This window comes from Rousettus aegyptiacus, unplaced genomic scaffold (assembly GCF_014176215.1).
Source record: "Rousettus aegyptiacus isolate mRouAeg1 unplaced genomic scaffold, mRouAeg1.p scaffold_m13_p_5, whole genome shotgun sequence".
Classification (NCBI taxonomy): domain Eukaryota; kingdom Metazoa; phylum Chordata; class Mammalia; order Chiroptera; family Pteropodidae; genus Rousettus; species Rousettus aegyptiacus.
This window is the reverse complement of record NW_023416308.1, coordinates 15,810,333-15,826,096: the sequence shown is the minus strand read 5'-3', so window position 1 is coordinate 15,826,096 and position 15,764 is coordinate 15,810,333. Positions and strand designations below refer to the sequence as shown.

At 40.2% G+C, this 15,764-nt stretch overlaps 1 pseudogene; it reads right to left on the bottom strand.

The window, feature by feature from the left end:
- Nucleotides 1-9,391: 9,391 nt before the first annotated feature.
- Nucleotides 9,392-9,510, bottom strand: LOC118603682 (annotated as a pseudogene).
- Nucleotides 9,511-15,764: the final 6,254 nt, after the last annotated feature.

The window sequence follows — 15,764 nt, the reverse complement described above, 5'->3', positions numbered from 1 at the left end:
CTCTGACTCCTAATTTGGCCTATACTGGGAATTACACCACAGAGTGTAAATTTACTATCTCAGACACATGTATACACAGGCAAAGATTTTCAAATATAACAATCCAAATAATATTCAGAGCTCTCTCTTATTTTTTTTTAATACTTTATTAAGTTTACAAAGTTTCTGAGACCCTACTACATTCTAGATACTGAGAATATATCTGCGAACAAAATATTTGAAATGTCTGCCTTAATGAAACATATTCTATTTGGGAAAGACAAATGATAAAGATATAAAATGTCAAATGGTCTTAAGTGTTACAAAAACAGGGTAAAGGAGAGAGAGTAACAGAGTAGTATTTCACTTGCTAAAGAAATCTTATATTTTCAGGGAACTAGTAGGATATTTCTACAGGCAAAGGCCGAAGGGGAAAGGGATGCACAATTTTCCTTGCAGGTCCTAAATACTCGTACACCACTGCAAGAGATATATGATGCGACTTTTGTTTCATTACATAAAATACATAGGCTTGAGAAAATGAGAATTCAGTTTTTCATTTCAAAGTAGCAAGGGGATTCTTTTTTATTGATCCCTCAGCATCTTTGTATGCATTGAGTGCTCAATTATTGCCTGATGAAATACTTCACCTTAGACTCTGAAGAACTACTTCTGCTGGATTATAATACTTTTCTCTCTGATTACGGTAGAGACAGGCTGTATACAGGCCAGCACTTGTACCATTTTCAGAGTACATGCTGCCAATATTACTTTCTGAGAAGCCCACAGCTTCTTGGCCTGTTGCTGTTATCTTTTTCTATTTAAGAAACTGGTATCTTCCCTAACTTATACACCTTGATATATAGCAAAACCACATTTTATGCCTTGTATCATCTTAAAAGGTACAGCATTGCCTAGAAAAGATATAAGACAGGCCAGAGATTTTTTTCAGCTTAGTCATCTCTGCTTTTTCTCTCCTATAACTAATACATTTATCAGTGTGCTTTGATTTTTTTCCCCCCCGGGAATGACTGGCTTATTGGTCCTTCAAAGGCATATTCTATTATAATAGGTTCAGTACCTTCCTTCCTCAGGGAAATCAGATTTCGTTCAGAGATGTGGCTGTCATCATCACTGATGATGTTTTGGTCTTTTTCTTATGATGTAGATTTGAACTTTGCTTCATGTGTTGGTACTAAATGGCCATATTTTATGGCCTATAGTTTCCAAACTTAAGATATCTTCTAGAAATACTACTGCAATAATCATATAGCACTACTCAAAGACTGATTTTAGATTGTTTATATCCTTGAAGACAGTGTTGTGAAATATAATATTCATATTTGACTAAACATGTCAGAGATGTTTGACTATTGGTTTCATATGAAATCAGTACTAATTCAGCGCTATAAAGCCATACCGTTAACTTAGGAAAGAGCCTCCAGAGCACTTCCCAAGAAGATGAGCAGTTCATTTTGATAACAGGCTATGTTAGTGGAAGAGCTCTAATAAGGAAGCTGTAAATCTGTTAAAAGGCTAAAGAATCCTTTTTGTCAGCAAAAGAGGGCCAAGGTGTTGGTAAATATGTTTGGAATAAGATCTAATGAGTTGGCTTCAGCTATCGTCTCCATTTGATATACTGTAGAAGTCGTCACTGAGATTTTGCTGGAAGATATTTGGGTGTATAATTGCAAACTGAGCAGGAGATGATTTTATGAAGCTTGTTAAGGAAATAATATTGTAGTCAAAATGTGTAGACCTAAGACTGTTTCTTTGAAAGTATGCCCCTCAGTGAGTTAACATTTCTATTTTGGTACGTAGTTGAGTGTTTAAGAAATGTTTGAAATAAAAGGGAAAAGCAGAGTACTATGTAATGAAAGAGTCTAATACACCTACAGAGAATAGTAATTTTTTAAGGTTAAACAATAAAACAGCCAGGAAGACTTGTGGATCACAGGTTACTTTCAGAAGCAAGACATTCTACATTGGAGAACTGAAGAACCACAACAGCAGAGAACTTGTGAACATCACATTACTAGTTTTGAGAAATAAAAGGATGTGTAAATTCCTGAATAAGAGTGGGTTTTGACAGAGGCCACAGCCTTAGAAAACATGGCTTTCACATGGAGGGAAACACAGTCTTCAGTGTTGCTGGGAGAACACTAGAGACTTAATTGGTTGGTAAGACTGGGCTTTCAGTATTTAAGATAAATTAACCAAGTAAACCACAACTATGCCTCTTTTGGAAGGGGATCTTCTCCAATCTCAGTAAATTGAATCTGCAGCTTTTAAAATCTATCAACACCCAGTATGAGCTTTAGAACTAACATTTAAAACAAGAGAAGTGGTATGTCAGATAAGTAAGAGTACAAGCTTTGGAAAGACCTGAGTTCCAGTCTCAGCACTACTATATGATCTTAGGTAAAGTACTTAGCATCTGTAATTCCAAGTTTCCTTAGCCTATTATTATAGTGTTTAAAAATACAGGCACCAATGTCAGGATTCAAATGCCATCTTGTCACTTATTAGTAATGTCATCTTAAAGCTAAACCCTCTATGATTCAGTTTACTCATATGGAGGGAGAGAGAGATATTGGATGTCAACTCTAACTGAAAAAGAAAAAGAAAAAAATTAAACCCAATGCAAAAATAGAGTGTTAAGAATATGATATGTGTCATTTTAAGCCTTTTAAGAAAATGCATATAAAAATAAATGCATTTTATACTCATGCAATAAATAAATAAATAAATAAATAGTCCCTTCATCACTGGATTGTTGACACTGGATTGTCAACATTCATTGAGCCCTGAATAAATGTTAGCTGTGTCGATTTTTGTGTCAGTAACCTCTAATTTAGAAATACCGAGTATATTTGCTATCTTCCAGAAACATACAATCTGGTTTTAAAGCTTAGGCTAACACATGAAAATAAAAGCAATATATATAGGGTCTGTATAAATAGGTGTGAAAAAGTTGATATAGACAAAGTTTTATTGATTCAATTATTTATTAAATGTCTACGGTGCATCAGGCAGGCGCTAAGCTGAGTACCAAGGATACAACAGTGAACCCTTCAAGGTCCCTGTTCTCAAGATTACAATCTTGTGATACAGTAGATAGTGGGACACAGGCAAAACAACAGCGTGAAATAAATGTTACAGTAGAGATTAGTACTGGGGGCTGTGGGAGCTCAAGAATGGGCATATGACCTAGTTTTAGGAGGTCAGAAAAGATTTATCAGAAAAAGTAAAATACGAGGGGGAAAGGAGTTAGTGTTCTTGGCCAGTAAGACAGTGTACAGGAAGCCTGGAACTGTAGGCTATCACTATGGCTAGTGGAACATTTAGGGTGGTGATTAAAATGAGGCCAAAAAAACAAAACCATGAAGTCAAAGAGGTAACCGTTTGCTGACCACGTTATGGGGGTTCCCTAGTGTGGACTTTATCATGAAGACAGTGAGGAGCCAGTAAAGAGTTTTAAGCAAGAGAGTGACAAGAGTCAAACTTATGTTTTGGCAAGGTCACTTGGGCCACAGGGTAGAAGATTAGTGGAAGCCAAGACAGAAAGCCAGAAGACTAGCAAGGCGGCTGTTCCATGATCTAAGTAAGAGAGAAGAATGGACCTGGACCCAGAATTGAGTCAGGCCACCTGGGTTTGACTCCTGTTTTGCCACTTAATAACTATGTGACCTTATGCAAGTTATTTAACTCCAATTTTAATTGTTTAAATTGGAGATGATAGTAAAATTCACCTTAGAGGCTTATTGTGAAGATCGAAGCACTTAAAACACACCTGCCTGGCACACTGTAAGTGCTCCCTAAATGTAGGCAATGAGGCTGAAGAGAAGCAGTCTAGGAAAAAGAATAATCAAGATTCCTTAACTGAGGGGATGTCAGGAGAAAGTAGGAGGAGCTAAGGAAGTTGGTTTCAGGTCTGAGAGTTTAGGAGATGGTGGTTCAATACACTGAGATAAGGAGGAAAAGCAGGTTTGAGGAAGGCTGAGAAGATGCAGCCAAAGATCAGTGAATCGCAACCAGGAGCGTATGGTATTAGAGAAGCTAAGGGGGTGGGGGGAAAGTGTTTCAGGAAGGAGGGAGTGGTCAGCATTGTTAAATGCTACATGGAAGGTCCAGTAAGATAACAGTTAAAAAGAACCCATTTGTTTTAACAAGAAGTTCATTGGTGACTGTCAGGAGGAATTTTGGTGGTGGTGGTATATGGATTAGGGAAGGAAAAGGAGGTGATGAAGGGAGACTGTGAGAACAGAAGACTCCTTCAAGAAGTTTAGCCAAAAAGGACTGGAAGTAGCTGGAATGATTATGGGCAAGGTTGACATTGGACCCAATAATAAACTGATTTAGCCTACTGGTGGGTAGATTTCTGAGTGGCTGTGCATCCATTCTAATTGCTCAGTAGCCAGGGAGGTTAAAGAAGTGGAGCTGACTTAGGAACAAGTAATGGAGTTGGCTTCACTGGTTTTGAATTTGACATAAGGGCAAGGTATATATGCATGTAGAAATGCCCAGCAAGCAGTTTGATATGGGACTAGTGGTGGGCCAAGTGGACAGAAGTTAGAGTAAGATTCAGGTGAGTGGGGATGAGTTAAGAAGGTTCTAGAACAAAGGCAGGCTGTCAAGAAGGCACAATGGAGCCTTGTGTCTAGCCATAGCATTCATGAGAGTGTGTGAACTCCATGAAGCTAGGTGCTAGTAGGGTGGGAAATGGGTCTCAAAGTGGTGGGCCTCAAATCCAGACTTCATAGCTTATGAAGAGCATTTGCAATAAACAGGGGAGTTCAGAGATGGATCCTTGGAGTTCTAAGCTATTAGGGAGAGGCAGCAAGAAAGGGAAGTTCTGGGTTTGTAGTTGCGGGTGATTGACCTTGGCCAAATGCTAGGCCTAGTCTAGGGAGTCACGTGGCATGACGGGTTCTCTGGGTTAACTTTTGTCCTAATCTTTGCTATGTCTTCAAAGTGTGAAAATGTTCATCTGTATATGTCAGCTGTGCCAAGCCCTGAATGTGGTGTTTGACATGAATTACTTTTAATTTATCAGACACAGTTGTAGTTAGCATTTTCATTTATGTAAACAATATGTAAATCAGATGTTTATCTATTAAATATATCCTGGGTGGGGAAAAAACAAGGAAGCTGGGAAAATACCTCTGTTCCACCTTTAGAATCCTAGTATTTCATTCTACTACTACTACTACTGTTTATGCTTTCAGTCAGCAAACAGTTACTCGGCCTTTCTGAACCTATCTACCTTCTGTGTCCAGGGCTGCTTTTCCTTTTATCATCTCACTTCTCTCCTGGCCATCTCTCCCATTCTGCACTATCATGTGGATTATTCTCATTGAAACTTTTTTCATCCATCTTTTCTCATGGTTAGTTCCATTCCATCTCCTCTTAAGATATACCATTTAAAGAATTTGTATGTCAGGAAATACTAATAAATGTTATAATATATATTCTTCGGACTCTGTTATAGTCAAATGGAAAGAGAAAGAAAAAAGAATCCCACACAAGATCATGGCGTGATTGTGGCTAGAAAGAAATGCAAGGACAAAAGAAATCAACATCTTATCACTATGAGGCCCAGTCCTAAGATCTGACTGTTGCCCTTCTCACCCTCTATGAAGTCCAGATAACAGAAGTGAGCAGTGTTATGGGAGGTATCATAAATGGACTCAGATTGGTCCCAGCATGGCAAGACCCTGAGTTCAATAATAGAAGGTTAAGTACCAGCTTCAAACACTCAGTGTGTTCTCTGAGTTCCCAATGATATTTCTACCTGGAGCTTTCTTCTACATTTACGTTAATGGCTCAGTTGGAAGTCAGCCATCACTGCTAAGTGTTCTTCAGTTTTTTGCAGTATTGGCTACAGCTTCTTTATTATCCTGACATTAGAAATAAGAAATTCTGCCCCATTGCAGCTGAGTTGTTGCTGCTCAGGCAATGGTGGAGCATTTCTACTTTCTAGGATCTTGTTCTTCCCCACACTGAGTGGCCTAACCTTTTGTCGCCTTCAAGAGTCATCGTATTTATGAGAAAGCCTTCCATTTCTAGAGTGGCTCAACTATCAGCCAGTAACGTGCTTTTGCTCTGAGTTACTGATCTCTTAGATATAGGAGGAAAATCTCCAATAAACATTAAATTGTTAATATATATAAAGCATTTGGAAGAGTGCCTCATACATATTAAGAACTTCTGCTATTATTGTTGTTACTCCCACCATCTAGTATCAGAAGCTAGAGCCTAGCTAACCCTCTGATATTGCTCTTATTATGCTGGGTTTATATTATTATAGGGTTGAAAATATTTAGTTTCCTCTCAATTTTGTGTACATTGTTAGCTCAATGAGTCTTACAAAGGTCAAAGTGTTGTCACGTTAATATTTTTACTTGTTAGAGCTTTGATATTCCCTCTCTGGATTCCTAAGAGACTCTAGTCCTGACTTGATGGGATGGATAATCCAGCAATCTCAGCATAGGATAATGTATATTTTGTCCATCCATGAGTGTTTACCAAACAGCTTAACATGGGACAGTAATAAACATTATAGCTAACATGCAATGAATATTTAGTATGTACCAGATACTGTTCTAAGTGCTTTTATATATAGTATCTCATCTATTTTTCATAAAAACCCAATGTATAGGCACTATTATTATTATTTTGTAAATGAGGAAACATTCATAAAGAGGTTAAGTAACTTGTCTAAAGCCACAAAGATAAAACATGGAAGAGCCAGGATATGTACCTAGGCAGTCCAATCCCATAGCCTGTGCTAATAACCACTTCACTGTACTGACAAGGAGAACTCTGGATTTGAGAGGCAGAAGTCTAATTCTGATCTAACCCCTCCACTTCATCACTTAAATTGAATGATCTTAAGAAAGTTACCCCACCTTTCTGAACCTGTCTAGTCATCTGTAAAATGGGGATGGTAATTAATATATAGTTCATAGGATGGTTATGAAGCTTGCTATGTGCCTTGCACTTATTAGGCATTCAGTAAATGTTAGTTTCTTTTCTTCCTACTCTATTCTAAGCATTACACTGGTGGTCAAGATGGAATAGGAAAGCTGTATCTCCTTGGGGGCCTGGTGTGGGGTGGAAAGAGAAGAGGGAAGAAGATGACAAACGTGGGGCTAAACCATTGTAATATAGTATAAGAAATGCCACTTTTTAGTATATTTAGTAGAGGAATGTACAGTTGAGAGGTTTGGAGAAAGTAACATTTTCTGAGATGGGGCAGGGAGAAGTTGGAGAACTTTCAAGGCACCAGTGATATTTGTTTTGGTTATTGAAAGATAAAATAGGATTGGATGGGGTAGACAGAGAGCACAAGTTTGCAAGCAGAGGAAGAACATGAGCACAAGTGCTGAAGAATTGAAGAGCTTGGCAGTCTGTTCGGGTAATGCCTAGAAGTGTGGTATGCAGTTGAGGACTGAGGATGAGACAGGAACTGAAGGTGACAAATGAGTTGCAAGGAGAGGGCCACATGAGCCTTCAAATGTCAGTATGTCCCTGCACCATTAAGACTTAGACGCATTTACAAACCAAATTTAATGAACTTAAGTAAATTTAATAACAAAAAACTTATGAATGCTCTATTTTTTATTGAGCTACAATTCACATACCATAAGATTTACCATTTTACAGTATACAAAGCAGCAGTTTTTAGTATATTCACAAAATTGTGCGATCATCACCACTACCTAATTTTAGAACATTTTTGTCACCTCAAAAAGAAACCTAACACCTATTAGCTGTTACTCCCCATCCTCTCGCAACCCTTGATCTACTTACTGTTTCTATGAATTTGCCAATTTTGGACATTGATATTTTCATATCAATGGAGTCATATAACATTTGACTTTTTGTGTCTGGCTTCTTTTATTAATGCAAAATGTTTTTGAGATTCATCTGTTGTAGCACATATTAGTATTTCATTCCTTTTTATAACTGAATAATATCCCTTTGCATGGTTATACTACATTTGTTTATCCATTCATCAGTTTGAGGACATTTGGGTTATTTCCACTTTTTGGCTATTATGAATAGTGCTACTATGAATATTCATATACAAGTTTTTGTTTGATACCGTTTTAATTTCTTTGGGGTACATACCTAGGAGTGGAATTTCTAGGCAATGATGTGTTTAACTTTTTGAGGAACTGCCAAACTGTTTTCCTTTGTAACTGATTTTTACTGTTCTAGATAGCCTTATTGACACTGTTTCTTCTGAAATCAGACTCATTGGCTATCAGGTCCCACCCCCTGGATGTCAGGGAATGATGGCTGCCGCTTTTAGTTCGTTCTCACTGAAACTCGGACTTTCCCATCTACCTCAGCTCAGACTCAATACCTCCTGCTAGTTGTGAATTAAACTTCTGGGGTAGAAGGCCTGCTAAGAAAACCTCTTTCTTGAGCCAGAGCTTTCCTAAGGTCAGGAGTGGTCCAGCCTTACCATCTGCTCTATGCTTTTTTGTAAATTACTATCCCTGAGATGTCATTGATGAGGAGTCATATGGGGAAGAACCTGTATTTTGAACTTCTCTCATAGTGCCAAAACTAGCATTTACAAGTGCTATTTCCATATGTAATATGTCCCTGTCTTTAGAAAGGAGGAACTCACAGAGATTATGGGACTTGCCCAGTGACCTCACACTGCTACTAGGAACAGAATGCACCATCCACTACCATAGATTCCCTTATCATCTTTGCCAAACACTCCTTCCCTATTGGGGAACATAAGGTAGAACTTACATCTCAGTATTTTCTCCAAGACAGGTTTTTAGTTTCTTCTTACCTGATCTTATGAATAATACAGATAAGGAACCCCAGCAAAATAACTTGCATACACTGTGACACCCTAAAGAATCCAGATCATAGGCTCTGGCAACAGATCTGTGAGAGGAGGGGACAGGAGAGAAAATGTCTGCGATTCCCATGCATTCTGAACTCTAAGAATTTTAGATGAGTAGAGATGCTCAGTTTTCTTCTACGACAAATAGGATATTTTCTGTGAAACTTGACTGTAGTGGTTATTGACCAAGTAGACTTTTCCTATGGGAATTTTCAAACATGTACAAAAATAGAGAGAATAATATAATGAATTACCAGGTACCTGTCACCCAACTTGTGGTATCATCAACATATGGCCAATCTTGTTTCATATCTACTCCCATTCACTTCCTTTCCCCATTAGATTATTTTGATCCAAAATCAGTATATTGACCAAATTTTCAGTTTCTACTTGTTCTTGAAGGTATTTCCCTTAGATACAGGGACATGTGCTCTCATTTAGATTGCTTTTAGCAATTTTATTGAGCATGACATTCTATCTATCTATCTATCTTTTTTTTTTTTTTTTTTTTTTTTTTTTTTTTTTTTTAGTTTTTTATACCTACACTACCTGGTCTTCCTGGGTAGTCTTTCGTCCAAGTACTAACCAGGCCCAACCCTGCTTAGCTTCTGAGATCAGATGGGATCGGGCTTGTTCAGGGTAGCATGACTGTAGATGACCTTCTTTTTCTGACAGTTTTGTTTCTGTTTTTGTTTTGTTTTGGTAGAATTGCAGGAATTTTCTGGCCTCGAACTCTATTTTTTTTCTCTCTCACTCCCAGAGTCCATGAACCTGTCATGCATCTTCACTTTGATCCAAGTGCCTAGACCTCCACTCACCAATTCTCCCAGTTCATCAGCTCTAATGTATGAGGTTAGGGACTCGTAACAGTCTTTTTGATTACTCTATATTCAGTGTCTAGCCTGGCATGTAGCAGGTGCTTAATACCTAGTTGTTGATGACTGGATGGATGAATTCCACTTGGCTTTCCACTCACCTGAACCTCACAGTCAGCTGTTTTAACTGTGCACTTGATTCTGTGTATCTTAAATGAGGAGAAAGTTTACCTGAGCCTCTTGAGAAGTAGCTTTTATCCTTCCTTGACCCTTTAGTCTAGCTGAAGAATCTGAATTTTTCTGGCTCCCCCTGCTGGTGGTCCCTCCTGGGCAGTTGCATATAGGTGCATCTGGTGACAAACAATTGGAGTCAGTCAAGTTCTGCTAAAAGAATATAGACCATTGCTGTGGAGTGCCCTAGCCAGTCCAGGCAGATCTGAGGAGGAAGAGAGCAGCTTGTTGAGAAAGTTCTGGGAAGTGTAGCTTTCTGTGTAAGAGTCAGGGTATAAGATGGCCCACTGCCTGCTCAAGTCAGCTCTGAAGCACTGGATGACCATGAATATCGTGATCATATGGGTACATAAATGAGTTAGTCATTATGTGGGGATCAGATTTGTATTGAGAATAGAGATGAGCTTCTTCTCTCCTTAAGACAGAGCAGTCTGGAATCAAACATAGTCTCCATGCAGACAGTGGCTACCGAGTTTCATTTTGACCCCCTGTGAAAGTTGAAGCAAGAAGGGTGGTGAAAGTAGATGAGAGTGTCCCCAGAGTTCATGGTCCTGTGTTGTATACATGACCCCACCTCCCAGCTCTTAAGACCAGTAACAACTTTGTGAATCCCTGGGTGGATGTTTTGCTGGGGCCTCCTCCTTCCACCCTCTGTAAATACTATAAATTCCCCACCTACCCACCCCCTAGATCAAATTTCTGGTTGTCCACATGTATTTGTCTTTTCTATAACACAACTTCCCAGAAAATGCGCTGTGGCAGAATGAATCTTGCTAGAGTCCAGCCACCTATAGGCATCAGGAAGAGGGTTAAATATGGTCGGACACTAAAGGCAGATCCTCTCTTCTCTCAAACCTCAAACCCCAAGTATAGGGTATTTCCACTTAAAATTGAAAATAGGCTTGTGTTCCCCTTCAGGACACAGAGATAAGCATGTGATTATCCCCAGTACATGGAAGGGGACCCAATGCAGAAGAACCTCAGGGCATTAAAATTACCATTGGACTTAGGCAGGTGTAATTATGAAACAGTCATTATAAAGAGGTGTTTGGAAGGAATTTGTTTCTGTACTGGATGCTGAGGATGTAGCAGTGAGTGAAGTCCTGCATTCCAACAGGGGAAGGCAGATCATAAATAAGTATATAATATATACTAAAAAGGAAGGAAAACAGGGAAAAGGGATAGGGAAGGGGTGTGTTGTTTTAGATTTGGTGATCAGGGAAAACAACTCTGTAGAGGTGAGGGAGCAAGCCCTGTGACAATCTGGAGAAAGAGTACTCCAGGCAGAGGGACTAGAAGCCTTACTGTGGCTGCAGTGTGGAAACTGATCACAGGGAGGCAAGGATGGAGAAGGGAGACCAGTTGGAGAATGGTTGTCAGAGAGAGGTGATGTGGCTTGGATGAGATAGATACAGTTTAAAGGTACAGGCAACAGGGTTTGCTGATGAATCGAAGGTTGGGTATGAGGAAGGAGAGGGCCAAGGCTTATGCCTGCATCATGGAAAGAATGGAGTTGCCCTTTCCAAGATGGAGAAATCTGGGAAAAGAGCAGATCTAAGGGAAAATTCACCAGTTCTCTTTAAATCTATTAAGTGAGATACCTCTTCAATCTCCAAGTGGAGGTTTCCACATCAAATAATAGTAGACATTTCAAATAATATGCTCCTCAAAAGAATAATAGCCAATAATGTTTGCATAGTGCTTTATAGTTGATAGTGTTCCCGCATGTTATCTTACTCTGTTCTTACGTCACCCACATAAGGAAGTTCATGTTCTTTCCATTTTAAAGATAAGGAAGCCGAGATTTGGAAAAGTTTGAACAAAAAAGCCATTTTTTAGATGCTGCCACACAGAGGAAGACAACAGCCAGTTAGTCTTGAAGAGCAGCAGCCAACCAACAAAGAGAAGGCCGCTTCCCCAAGGCTGTCAGGTCGGAAGACTTATGCCTCCCCATCCCTCTTCCCAGCCCTGTTGCAGAGAGGAACAGTGGGGAAGTGGTGGATCATGCACCATGTTCCCCCACCCGCCACTCAAACCGCCACCGCTGGGGCCAAGTCTAGCTTCCTTGGGAAGAAACAGGGCAAAGGCTTTGAACGGAAGCTTGAAATGGACATTTTAAAAATGAATATTTTTATTTGTGTAAAAATTTAAAATGAATCTTAAATACCAGAAGGAGACTATTCTGATTTTTAAAAGTAGATGAGAATCTCTGGCATCCAATATTAAGCAGTGAGAAAAGGGGATTTGACATGGTATCGCTGAGGGCAGCTGTTGAACAAGAGAAAAAATCTTCATGTGTATAGAGGAGGAGACGCCCCAATAAATCAGTTGCAACTGCATTTCCTTCCAGTCTTTTTTTCATGCATCTTTTTAAACATTGCTCAGATCTTACCATCTAGGCAATTTTGATTTTTCATAACCTGTTTTCTCGTAACTACTTTTAATATAAACATTTCCCCCAATGGTAGAAAACATTTTTTTGTAATCATTATTTTTAAATGGCTGTATATTAACCATCTTTGTGCATGAAGCTTTTTAGGATTACTTTGTTAGATAGCCCCCTATAAGTAGAATTATTGATTTAAAGGATATGAGCATTTTTAGACTCCTCATAAATTCTAACAAATTATATTCTGCAAAAGTTCTTCCATCAGTATAGTAAAGTAGAGTGAGCCTTGGAACCAAGACCATCTGACTCTAAACCTTGGGCTTTTAATTCTGTGCTAGGTTTATGATCTTCGGTTTTCTTATTGTGAGATAGAGATGACTGACCCATCATGATCGTGAGAATCAGGACCATGTGCTCAATAAACGAGGGTAGTTATTACAGTGAGAGTATTATAATGAGAGATTTGTCATTTAAAATGCTGGCTGCAGAATTCCTCCAAGGAAATTGTGTGTTCTACCAAACTGGCCCCTACACTCGGTCAGTCACCCAACTGATCCTCTGCAATCTACCCCGACCAGCTCTTCTTCACAATCTGATTGCCAACTTTTTCCACCAGCTCTTACTGTCTGAAGTGGCCCCTCTCCCTTAGTGACATGAAGGGATTTGTCACTTTGATTATCAGTTGGCATTTGGATTTCAAAGGCAAGTTTGCCCATGTCTTTCTTTCTTTGAGCTCCCCTGCTGCCCCCACACACGGCCCTATATGTCCAAGTCCTAAGCATGCTCCAGGGTCCTACTCTAATGCCATCACCTTCTCAGACCTGGCCAGCATCTCATCCTTTTCTGAATCACCAGAGCATTTATCTCTCCTCACCTCTCATGTCACGTTCTCTCTTATGGTATAGATATTTGTTCATGTGTATGTCTCACGTCCTTACTACTCTGTATGCATAAGTTCCTTGAGAGCAGGAATTACGTCTTTCTTAGCACACAGAAGCCATTCAGAATCTGTTGAATGAATTAGTGGCTGCTAAGTGTCAAACACTAATTCGGGTATTGTGAATAGACAGGTGAATTACCTTTGCATAAACCCCATTTGCAAAGAAACCATATGGGGAGATAGATCTATAAAAAGATGATGCAAAAGTAGAAATATGTGCAGAACAGAGATGGCACAGAGGAAGACACAGTTATGGCGCCCTGGGCTCCATAGTCAGACAGTTCAGGGTTCGAGTCTTGGCTCTACCACTTCACAGCTATATGACATTGGAAGTGACTTGACCTCTGTGGACCTCAGTAAGAATAAAATAGTACCTACCCCATAGGGTTGATGATGTACGTAAGGCCCTGGCACGGTGCATGCCACCTAGTAGTGACATAATAAGTGAAAACTGTCTCTATTCTGGGGGGCAGGGGAAGCATGCAGACAGGGGCAATTTGAGCTGAGCTTTGAATAAGAATTCCTCAGGTAGCCAAGAGGTCAGGACTTTACAGGCAGATGAAAGGACAGGAATAAGCAGCTTATTATTATCCAAAGAAAAGCTTTAAAAAAATTAAACACAGGCCCTGCCACTCATGGAGTTTGTGCTCCTTAACATGGAAACCAAAGCATTCAGCAGGCACAGATTTTGACTCAGAAATAAAAATCAAATGAGACTGCCCTTCAAGGAGGGAGGAAGGTGTCAATAATCACAGTTTTCTTTTCAGTGCTACCATAGGCTTTGACCTCAGCCTGGTGTGGCCTGGCCACGGGGCAGGACAGCAGATTTAGGGAGGGCAGCAGTCTTCCCTTGAAGCAAAAATATTTTCCTGTGGTGCCCATACACAGCAATACAAAGAAGCTTTATTCAGAGGCGCCTACCTCCACACTGCTTTGTCCTCAAAGGAAATTTGTTTTGTTTGGATGGATTAATCTCTTAGATAAATATTTGGCATTTCCTTTCACAGTTTAGTAAGAGATGAAGATCCAGACATTAATTATTCTGCCCTCCTCCTCAGCCCCAGTGAGAAACGCTTCCTAGGATGTAAGAGGAACCCTCCACTCTTAAAGAGGTCCAGAGAGGGTCAGGCAGGTGGCTGTGGGATGCGCGCGCACGCGCGCGAGTGTGTGTGTGTGTGTGTGTGTGTGTGTACAAAAATTCTGGAGGGCCTACTGCCAGCTGTCTGGGCATGATTATGTAAACTGGAGAGACCACCGGCCTGCTTCCTCCAAAGGCCAGGAGAGAGCTGCAAGATTTGTGATAACTTTAGGGTAAGTTTTAGGTAACTTTAGGGTATTTGCAGACCATTGTCACTTAGTGTTGAGAGATGGTAAAACTGTGAGATTTCTTTCTGCAAGGGGCACTCAAGAGAACTGTGAAATTCTGAATTCACTGCCAAAACAGGCAGCTCTCGCTTTATCCCTGGTGCCTCCAAGTACAAGCCTTTCAGGAAAGCCAGAAAAGAGGGACATAAGCAGCCAGAAAGAACCCGAGCGACAGTAACAGAATTCAGTCACTGGCCTCATTCACCACTTCCTCCAATCCTTCCTTCTGCCAGCCCCCTGCCTACCTTCTTCCCTGTCTTTCCTCCTTTGCCCCTACCCTCTAAAGGAGACATGAATGAAAACAAAATGACCAGAAAAACAGGTAGGTGAACTGCGCAGGCAGTTCTGGTTCTGAGCACATTGGGTCCTTCTTTGTGTGTACTCCGGAACTCTTTAGAATGACCTTGGTTGGGGTACTTGGTGTTAAACTCTGCATGGATCAATAGATTGTTTGGCAGACCAAGAAATCACAAGCTCTGGGTGTCAGATCAATTTAACTCATGTGAACTATGAGTCTGGTTGGCTGGGACCTGAGTCTGAGTGACCTCCAACATCTGAAAGCAAGGAAGGCCTGGAGAAGCAGGAAGAGAAACTGGTCTTGTGCAGTAGTCAGCAACCTGTGGCCTGGGTGCCAAAGCCAGCCCACCGTCTGTTTTTGTACAGCCCGTGAGCTAATTACATTTTCAAATGGTTGGGAGAATCAAAAGAATATTTTCTAATGTCAAAATTACACGAAATTTGAATTTCAGTATCCATCAATGAAGTTTTATGGGAACATAGCCCTTCCCATCCATTTATGTACTGTCTATACCTGGATGCTCTGCAATGGCAGAGCTGAGGAACTGTGACAGAGACCATATGGTTCACAAAGCTGAAAATGTCTATCCTCTGGCTCTTTACAGAAAAAGTTCATTTATCCCTGCTCTTGTTAATTATTGAGGGTATAGTCTAGTGGAGGAGGTAAACTAAAAGGGAGCTTTTTGAGTGTTTCCTAATGTGCTTTACAGGGATCAGCCCACTTAATCCTTACAGCAGCCATGCAAATAAGAACTGTTATCCTCGTGTTCCGGAGACGTACCTGCCAGGGGTCACCCAGCTAGAAAGTGGTGGCCCTGGGATCTTCCCCCTGTACTGTCTCAGGAGACTGCCATGAGGAAACTGAGGTTCAGA